Here is an 11185-nt window from a genome sequence, read left to right as displayed (position 1 = left end):
GATTTCACTGTTCATGTTACAGTCGCCTGCAGCGATTAGAACATTTTAACAAAAGGAAAAGCAAACAAACCAGACTTATTCTGTGGTTCCAACAATGTTAACATAAACAGTTAATCACTTCTTGTCAGCTTCAACTAATTGTCTTTAAATGTCTGTCTGCATGCAGGGTCAGCGCACCTGCTAACAGAGCACAAAAAAAGAAGAAGGAAAAATTATAGTAATCGTAATAACATGTTAAAAATAAAAGCATGTGTCATGATGTGGTATTGTTGGTGAGGAAAGATGCTTGTAGGCCCAGGCTGACAATAGTAGAAATTTAATAATGAATCCAGAAACACAGGGAGAACCGAGGAACAAGATGTGCAGCAATAATTTTGTAAATTATGATAATTTAATGCAAAGTTGGCACTTTTAATGGACTTTAAATGCAACTTTTAGAGCAACTTTGCATTATAAGTGTCATTATTTACCGAATGACACTTCATGACAACTGTCATAAACATCCATAAAGGCTTCTTTATGTTCATGACAGGTGTTATTTTGTGTCAAAAATCCAATGGTAATTATGTGTTACCAATCACCAATAGTTACCAGACCACCCAGATCTACAATCTCCTACTTCTTCCATGTGTCTTTAAAATTCACCTCTGGGGACATACGTGGGACAAAATAACATCTATCATATTCTTAATTATGGGTTGTGGTGGGTGGAGGTCATGTGGAAGGTAGTGGGCCTGGGTCATCTCCCAGGCATCCAGCAGTTTGACATTCACTTCTTTGAATATTGCTCTGAGTATCTTGTCTCGCTGCAATGCGTAGTAATCGTTGACGGTCAGCTTCAGCCTTTTGGGATTACCAGTCCTGATGACAACCAGAGTATCTGGAGCTCTGGTCAACAACCGCACTACTGCCCTCCTTATGCTCAGCAGACGTCGGATGTAGACCTCCACAGGGTAAACGCCAAAGTGTGCCCAGACGCCAAAAATGACTCTCCAACTACACTGTCCAGTTCGTTGGCAACAAAGTGGAACTCACTGACTGGCAACGTATAAGCACGGAGCGGAGGGCCGTGGCAGCGGAACGTCAATAAAATGTTGTTTTTATAATCCAAGGCCATAAGGGGTCCGGTTTGTGGGGGGGTTTTCAGGTCAAACTTCTTGAGATCTGAAAGTGTAACAGAGAACTCATCAGAAAGAACAAATTCAAATTGTCAGACATTTCTACTGAGTATCTACCTGGAACTTTAGCAATTAAGAATTCAAACCACTGCCTGACGGTGGAGTCTCCATACAGATGGAGAACCTTCCCTTTCAGACACTGGCTGATTGCTGTGGCGTTGTTAAACTGATGAACTGAGGTGCCGTCTAGTGCTCGCCATGCACCCTGGTAGTAATAACCAGCAGGATTAGCTCTCATGGCTCCTCCTAGACGAGGGGAGATTCAGAAGAAGATCCAAAAAAGAAAAGAAAACCAAAAAGACGTTACGATCACTGAAGACTTAAAAAAGTGAATACCAGTATTACTTTACAAAAACACCTTTGTGGATATTAATAAATTTATAACCCAATTATACTAGCAGCAACTTTACCTGACATGTTAACAGGGACTGTTTCATTGAGAACTGGAAGAAAAAACAAATTATATTTAGTGATTGTGTATTCTGACAGTAACTTGAGAAGAAAAAACAGATGTTCTACATTATGGTAGCTTCATAGCAGATCAGCCTTTTACGGGTTATTCAACAAAAATGCATGTCTTTGTAAATACATGCATTATGTTTGATGCAACTACATTTGACTCATTTTTATATACCTGAAATAAAGTCCAAACTGATCAGGTAAATTATAAAATGCCAGTGGACAAAGTTGTCTGAGAAAGCCACACAGAATAACTGCTTACATGTTTTCATCTCTTTCAGGCAATCAATAATTCATTGTAACACATTTATGACAATATAGCAACTTTTACCTTTTAGTTTTGGTAAAATGGTGATATTGGAAGGTCCTAAAGATGGAATGGAGACTTTCAAGTTGACCCCACTGTAACAAGAGCAAAGGAACTGGATGAAACACTCTTTACTAAAACCAAAACTAATTTTAACTGCTAATTCCAATATGCAGTCTTACTGAATGCCACATTTTCTACACTTTCATTCATTTGACTTCAGTTCAGGTTCATCACATTACTTGTAAATGAAATATAGAGTAGTCTGTACTGGTTTCCATTTTGTGACTAATCTATTTTCCACAACAGGTTCATCAGCTAGTTGAGCCCAACTCAACTTGGTCTGGCGAGCAAACCAAGCTGAGTTGGGATGCCAGTCTTCTTGCTCTCAGTCAACATGATGCAACATGACTGGATAACAACGTTGCTTCAGGAAATAAAAACCAATTATCCGTGATGACCGCTATGCTCCTTTTGTTCTGACTTGAAATTTCCCAGATTCTATTGAATCTAATCATAGGCTAATTTCATCAAAGAATAACTCCACAGAATTGCAGATACCTATGAAAGTAAAAATGTAGTCAATATCACATTTTCACACTCTATTCATATATTTTTGGGTGTCCTAAGTTCAGCAGATATTGATTTTTTTTTGTTCAGACAAAAGTATCCAAATTTTTTGGGATGTTAAATAAGCGTAGCATCAAGAATATTACTAATTGTAATAACGTGTCTGACTGGCAGGTGTAGAGCCCTGAAAACATGTTGCGAACGTGATATTGTTTAATAGGTATATTGATCATATTGGGCAAGCATTTATTTGATTTAGTGTCTAGTTGGAATAATTCAATTGGTTGATAGCTTAATATGTGCTCCAACTGTTTTATTTTTTTATTTCATAAATTTCTGTCATGATAATACCCCTTTAAGAGTGTCGCAATGCATGATGGGAGTTGAAAGTTCATGACCTAAGATTATTAAAAAAAGATGGGAAAACTACACACGCTGTATGCTCGAACCGTGGATTTTGTTTAATAAAGTTGCACAAAAGCTAATTTGAGTTTCTTTTAAGTTTTTTTTAAGGGTGCAACACAGGCATGGTGCCAAAACGGATGGGAGGACCGTGGCATCGAAACATGACTAAGATGTTGTTTGCATGATCCAAGGCCAAGAAAGGTCCACTTTGCTTTAGAGTTTTCAGGTCAAACTTCTTGAGTCCTGAAATTATTTAAAAAAAAAACATTAGGCTGCAACCGAAACAAATCAAACTGTTGGAACAAATTCCTTCTGGACATCTACCTGGTAATGATTCTGTTAGATATTCAAACCACTGTCTGATGGTGGAGTCTCCATACAGGTGGAGCACCTTCCCTTTCAGACACTGGTCTGAAAGGGAAGGTGTTCAACACGTCATTGCTGTGGACGTGTTGAACTGATGAATTAGTGTTCCATGTAGTGCTCGCCATACACCCTGGTAGTAATACCCAGCAGGTCCAGAATCTATTATTTTATTGACTTTTCCTTCAAAAGACAGTTAGATTGAAATTGTAACAAAAACAACTAAACAATAAAACACAATGAACCATTTTGTAGAATGGCTAACATCAATATAGTAATAATACATACAGTTTGGCACTTTTGTGAATCATCAGATTAGTTTTTTTTTTCTAATAATCAGTATTAGAACTGATTATATTGGGACAATTTAATGCGTATTTAGCTTGCCCGCATTCATTTAAGCAACAACTGGATAAAGACACCAGCAAAACATAATCCAATGAGAAACACAATATTTTTTTTTTGCTTGTTATTGTCAAACAATTAAAAAGAATAATAATTAAATGTCACTTTCTGAGAATGTGGTAGCTGTGGTAAAAGATATATCTTACCATTTAGTTTTGGTAAGATGTTGATGATGGAAGGTCCTGATGCCGGAATAGAAACTTTCATGTTGACTCCACTACAGCAAAGCATTGGAAGTTTATGGTATAGTCACGAAAAATAAAATCTTACGTACAGTGGTTTACAAGAAGTATTGATATGACGGCAGAAGAGATGACGCTCTCATGCTCAGACCATTCTCCAGTCCAGTCTGTTGTCAGGTGAAAACTGAGGTATTTACATTCCTCAACCACATCCCCTTCTTCTCCCATAATGGACATACTGTTTGATATAACTCTGTTTCTCTTGAAATCAACAATCATCTCCTTTGTTCTGTCCACATTTAAAAAGAGATGATTGTTCCCACTCCATGACACAAAGTGCTCCACCAGCTCTCTGTACTGAGCCTCTTGTCCATCTCTGATACACCCGACATCATCTGAGTATTTCTGTAGATGACAGAAGTCAGTTTTGTGGTGGAAGTCTGAAGTGTAAAGAGTGAAAAGGAATGTTAAGAGTAGAGTGCCCTGTGGTGCTCCCGTGTTACTGACCACCTGGTTAGAGTCTCCCAAACTGAGGTAGTCAGTCCATGCAATTGTTGAGCCCTCTACCTATGTCTTCTGGAGTTTCTCACAGAGCAAATCAGGCTGAATTGTGCTAAATGCACTGGGGATATCAAAGAACCTGATTCTCACTGTGCTGCCAGCTTTGTCCAGATGACAGTGGGTTTGTTGAAGCAGGTGGATGATGGCATCACCAACTCCAACTCCAAGGCAATAAGCAAACTGCAGGTGGTCTTGATATGTTCTTATTCAGGTGGGCCAACAGGAGTCTCTCCAGGACCTTCATGATGCAGGATGTCAGGGCAACAGGTCTGTAGTCATTGATGACTGATGGGTGAGTTTTCTTCAGCTCAGCTAATATAAAGGGCTACATCAATGGGAGTGGCATGTACTATTGTGTCTCTTCATGGATGAATACAAAGAAGAGGAGTATAAGTGGTGTTATAATTACCTTTTAAAGAGATTCTCTTCCATGGGTTTCAGGTTTTGTCTAAAACCTCCTTCAGCGTGGGTGATCCTGGTGTCACAGTTCAGCTTCTTTGGCTTGTAGCAGAACCAGGGCTCCCCTGTGTGAAGGTCTGTGTAGTTGCACAGTTTCTGCTGAGGCGCTTTAAGACATATATTGCATGTTGTAATTTCTGTGACGGACCCTGAGCGAAAGATGCTTTGGAAATAAATTCTGTCAGGCTGCTCTTGGGTCACTTTCCAGTACAGCGACTGCCTCACTGGGGTGAACCATCACCACCTGGATTGAAGAACAAGAGTGTTCACACATTGCTTAACATGAAAGGAGGTCTAGTAACAATACTCAATGTACATCTAAAGTTTAATTAAGTTTCAGAGATACTTCAATTCCCAAAGGTAAATTTTAATGTTTAATGTTTTAACGTTTAATTCTTCTGGAGTCATTGTACTGTAGATAGAGTGCAACAATACAGTTACTGGTTCTGATCTGGATACCGTAATCTAATATATGATCCCAGAAGAGATTATACTATCAGATTATACAACTGACTTATACAAATGTCTTGTGAAAGAACCATAGCTTCATCAAGAAATATGACATGCCTCAACCCACAGCTTTACTTTTACATCTCCAGTATGGTCTGTTGACCAGAACAGCATTAATATATTTTTGTTCTACCAAATTCTCTCCCTCTTGACCTGAAAACTAAAATAATTTCCTTTGCTTTGTTCCACATTCAAGACGTGATGACTGAGAGTACATTTCTCTGTAGTGTTCCTTTCCAGATGAGTAAGGCCAGAGACATAAGCTTAGTCAAACACACTATAGTCAGCTTATCAGGTAATTATAGACCTATGTAAAATTTACAAAAATGTGTCAGAAATATTGGCACATTTTAGATGATAGGTTTCAATCTGACCTCAACTTGTGCGTCTCCTTCCCAGAGTAAAGAAAACACAGCCGTGTAGGAACCGTTGCGGTGATCCAACACTTGTCCCGCCACACCGGCAAACAGAGCAGGGTTGTGCAGCCGTGCAAGTAGGAAGTCTCCACCGGACTTCTTGGGGCGACCACGGAAGTCATACATTTTTATAAAAACTTCCAGCTGATCCCCTCCGTGCCAACTTCCCCCATCGCTTCTTGGGATGATGGTGAAAGTGCTGTGAGTGGGATCACTGGTGTCTTCAGGTGAGAGTGAATTAAAGGAACAGACACTGGTAGGCATTGGATGGTCAGGGGAATGCATCTGAGTCACAGTGGAGGACATTTTGTTCTGTAACAAGAGGAACATTTAGAGAGGAAACAAGGTAAGTGGCATACTAACTGTTTCTGTATAAAATACTGTTTACTTTACTAATAATATTTAGAGAAACTGGACAAAGACAAAAGTGACAGAAATGATTCCTGAATGCAGTGCATGGGAACAAGCAGTCGACAGAGGAAGTAACTGCAAAGACCCGTAAAGGTAGCAAGCAAGAGAAGCGAAAGAAACCCCTAAACACCAAGTCCTCTGATAAAATGAGTGGTTGAAGGCGTCAGCTACTGTGAGAAAAAATGATTCTGAATCAGAAATACTATTTAAGCCTAAGCTGCTTAGAACGTTAGAGGGAAAAAAATATGAAACATGTCAAAAACTCACCTCTAATTTACAGATATTTTTATTAATGATGTTAACGTTGTATAGCAGGAAACATAAAACACACAAAGCCAAGAACAGGATGCTCAAGCCATGATTCAGAGGGCAATGGTTTCTGCAAATCCGGCCTCCCATTATCACTTGTGACTGGATCTGGCTCTACATTAAAGACAAAGACAAAAACGTTAGTTATATTTAGGGCTCAGGTGTCTGGCAAGAAAAATTCTGTTTAACTCAGAGACCATTGCTGTGAATTTGCATCAGTCTCCTTTTGGACTTTTTGTTTGAAATCTGCCATCTTGATTAGAGTTTATGACTTTGCCGTTTTAGTGAGCTCACCACTAAAGAAAAATGGTAAAAATGTCCTGAGCTCAGGACATTTTTTACCTTCCCTACCATACTTTACTTATCAAAGTCAACAACTTCTTGTCTAACTTGAAAGTTCTCTTTTCTTCCCCTTTAAGAGAGTAAATTATTTTTACATTTATAATTCGGAAAATTGTCTACAGATATCAAATATACACAAATAAGAAAGAAATGTAAATTCAAATTATAAACACAACTGCACAAGGTCGTTTGACAAGTTTTAAGCGCTTCCTTTCCCACACAACATTTTGTTAAAGTTTTTCTATAAAAGAATGCTTTTTTTTTACTTAATCAAAATGTAATCTCCTTGTAAACCTATGTATAGAATGTGTATGTATCAATGTCATTAAAATATATACTCTCTGTGCTAGATATTTTTGATTGGATTTACAACAAAGAAGCCTCTGCATAAATTGCATTCTGGTGTTCAAAGTCTATGGTGATTGTTTGGAATTTAAGAGTAAAACTTGACTTACAACTTTTTTCGAGATCAAAGCAGCAAAACACTAAGTGTCTTAGGTGACTTATCTTTTGTGTTCTATAGTTATAGAATGCAAAATTATAAGTAAAGTTATGTTAATGTAAGTGTGTTGTGTTTGACTTACCTTTTTTGTTGCTTCATTTGTGAGCCTCCCTCATTTTTTGCTCCTCCTATCAGTGTGTACTGTTCACACACATCTTTCACGCCCTGCACACTTGCACGCTATGTCCATTTGTTTTCATTTGTATTCATCACTGTAAAAACTCTTCCAGCTTTGGTGTGAAAGCTGTCAGAGGGCTGTAATTAAGTTTGTCTTTGTGGACTTTGTCATTTCAGTCTGAGTTGTTAAGCATACAATATATTTTAAACTTCATACTCAAACGAAAGTCGGCCTTTGTGTCCTCATTACTAAAAAAATGATCCAGGACAAGTAGACTGAGGTTAACCCTGCAGTACAGGGATCTGGTCTATGTAAGAAGAAAAAGGAGAAGAAAAATACATTTCTTTTAAATTAAAGTATTTATCATAAGTGATCAAAGCAAGTAAAGCACTCCAAAGGGTAAAAAGAAGCACACGGATGTAAGGATTTGGGTTTTTTCTGTGTTTATTTAGATCTGTGTTCTGTTGAGTCCCTGTGATGTCTTGTCCCTTTCCCCTTGATTGTTTCCCAGGTGTGTCTCGTTGTGTGTGATTACCTCCTGTGTATTTAAGTCCACCTGTTGTTGTTGTCTCATGTATGGTCCTTGTCGTATGTCTATCCTGTCGTATCGTTTGTCGTGTCGTAGCTCGTAGTTCGTTCTTATTGAGTCTGTCACAGTCAGTCCGAGTTATGTTCTAGTTTATCTAGATTCTAGTGTCTCAGTTAGTCGTTATCACAGTCGTACTGGATAGTCCTGTGTCGGCATCTGCTCTTCGTCAGAACAGTTGCTACCGGTGCTGAGCTTTTGTTCCTCACTCTGCCATGCTGCCTGATTTAGTGGACTGTGCGAGCATTCATCATTAAAACCACCATTTCTTCATCCACAACCAGGGTCTCCCTTCAGGGAGTGGAAATATTAATCATTGTTTTGTTAAAGCTTTTGCTAGTGTAATATTACATCATTATGACTACTATTATGACAAATTTATGTTAGATCATGATTTCTTGGTTAATGTCAAGTTGTCATAAAGACATTTTGAATAATGTCAACTTTGTATTAAAAGTGTCATTATTTACCAAATGACGCTTTATGACAACAGTCATAACTATTCATGAAGACTTATTGATGTTCATGACAGGTGTTATGTCATGTTTATGACAGTGTCATGACAGTCTTATTCAACCCCCTTCAAATAAAGTGTTACCCAAGTCTTTTATAAGGTTACATATTTCCCCATCAACCTCTCTTTTTTCAAGGACCTCGGGAATGTGCTTATGTGAAATAAAGTCAAAAGCTCTCGCCAGGTCGATGAACCCCACCGCCAAAGTTTCTTTCCTTTTTAGGGCTCGCTTGATAATTCCATCAATCATCATCAGGTTCGTTCCACAACAATCACCTTTGATGAACCCTCTCTGGGATGGGTAGATGGGACAGACTTCACTGAGCCGTTTGCTCAAGATCTTGGAAAAGATCTTGAGCAAACAAACATTTAAGAGAACAGTCGAGCTAAGCGTGATCGGCCTCCAGTTTTCAATTGCCTTTAGTTTCACCTTGTCAGAACTCTTTGGAACAAGAGTTGTTCTGCATTTCTTTAGACAGGTAGGTAGTTGGGGGGGAGATCAGGACAAACAGCCTGTTATCCAAGTCAATATCCGCTGAGTATTCCCTAGGGCAAGGTCCCCTTTCTGTATTGCCACTGAGAGCCATTGCTTTCTGTACTTATGCACTGATAGTACTCTCTGGGAGCTGAATAAGGCTGGACACGTGGCAGCAGAAGGGTTTCGATCTCGCATCTCTCTTACTTACTTTTGCACATTTTGCGGCATGACATACCACGCTGGCAAGGCTTGTTTTCATACAATGGCACTTTCCGCAAAACCAGCTAGATGTACAGGCCAGTGCTTGTCTTGGAAGTATTTATGCCCCTTAGCAATGGAGGCAAGCACCACCCCACAGAGAGGACATGCCAGCTCTTTCCATGGAACAACAAGACCCACATTGATTGTCCGCAGAAAAAGGATTTGGGGTTGATCTCGGATGGAATGTAACCCTCAAATCTGGAGTACAAGCTTGTCCTTCAGGTCTTTCATATGAGACAGGTGCAATCCAGTCCTGGACAACAGGGCTTTTTGGAACTGGGGATGTGACATACAACAAGTCACAATTGCTGCAGAAACCAGATGCCTATATGGCATCTGGATGTGGACATGTGGAGAGTCAACATACATCTAGAGGAAATTGAGCTTCCCATCTGCCCAAAGGACCTCCCACAGTGTGGGATGGATGGCTGCTGGGAGATGATCCAAGTCTGTTTGGTAATTGGTGGCCTTGTGGATGCCCAAGATTGAATAGAGGGATCCACGAGTGCCTACCAAGTCCTTAAGGGCATATATGGACATCTGCGTCTCGGGCAGTGATTTTACATGCCGCATGGACCGACAGACTGGCGACACCAAATGCGTCCACCAGATCTGTCATGTCAGACACATCCTGATCTTTCTGACCAAACTTGGTCAGCAACAGAGCTGACTTCAAGCAAGTGGCTGTTGGCTATGCTCTGTAGAGCTTTGCCCAGAACATACATAACCACACAAGCGTGAACATTGTACATGGTTTTCCTAAACACCATGTTCAAGAAGACCTTGGATCCTAAACATGGTCTTCCTATGTCATAGGAGACTGGTTCCAACATCAGGGTCATATGGTACCCGCCATCCACGTGCCCGATTGTGTAATCAGTGGTATTCTTTAACCCCTTCAAGCCACCTGGACTGCACTTAGTCAGGTCCACATGCTTCTTCAGAAAGTGGGTTAGGGTTAGGAATACAGCTAAAAATATAGAATACATATTTTTACTAAAAATATGTTAGGAATACAGCTGCTTGTCTCAATCGACAAATCAAATCTTCTTTTAAATGAGTTAAAGCCTACTGAGAATAAGAACATATTTTCTGGGTTTTCTTCCACTGAGCCTTTTCGCATAACACCCCAGACGTGGGGTGTTGGCGGACGCGCTGTGGTCCATTAAAGATTGAATCATTGAAGTGGTGGTCATGACCAAACAGGATGGAGCAGCATTATTGATGCATTTTAGCTTTTGACTGACCAATTACAAGCACATTGGCAGAAATGTCCAACATTTCGTATGTCTGACAGACCACCGACCCACGAGCATTGTCGTCTATAGTTTCACCTCAACGAAAACTAAGACATCTCGTCAAGACTTAGACACCAAAGAGCCATGTCATTTTCGCCGTAGTCACGGAAAAAAAAAGTGGTCAACAAAATAATTTCATTGTCGTAATCATTAAAGAAATTAACTTTGCGTGGCTTTGACCTGTAGTCACTGGCTACGTGTGCACAGCGACGAGTCGCTTAGAGTGGAAGAGAGAAAAAGGCAAGTGATGGCAACGCGCTCCCGAAGGCCAGTCTGTTACTGCACCCCAGCTCAAAGCAGTCAAATATGAATTACAAAATATATCTAATTAGCCAACCCCACAAAAAATGGACAAAGAAAATCCTTTTAAAATCTAGAAACAAAAATAAGCTAAAAAAATAAAATAAATTAACAAAAATAATCAGAATGTGCCCAAAGCACCACCCAAAGACGCAGCCCACAAGAAACAACCCTTTCAGTGAAAAAAGAAAGCACATGAATATGACTGGGTTTGACTGAAGGCAAGTTTGAAAACTTGCCTCCAGTCGTAG

General features: G+C 39.6%; 1 pseudogene; it reads right to left on the bottom strand.

The window, feature by feature from the left end:
- Nucleotides 1-536: 536 nt before the first annotated feature.
- Nucleotides 537-6121, bottom strand: LOC106957702 (NXPE family member 3-like; annotated as a pseudogene).
- Between the last annotated feature and the right edge of the window lie 5064 nt (nt 6122-11185).

The sequence above is a fragment of the Poecilia latipinna genome, unplaced genomic scaffold, assembly GCF_001443285.1.
Source record: "Poecilia latipinna isolate Pla-1442-1.1 unplaced genomic scaffold, P_latipinna-1.0 Scaffold928, whole genome shotgun sequence".
NCBI classification, from domain to species: domain Eukaryota; kingdom Metazoa; phylum Chordata; class Actinopteri; order Cyprinodontiformes; family Poeciliidae; genus Poecilia; species Poecilia latipinna.
The sequence above is the reverse complement of the archived record's forward strand: the minus strand, read 5'-3'. Positions and strand labels throughout refer to the sequence as shown.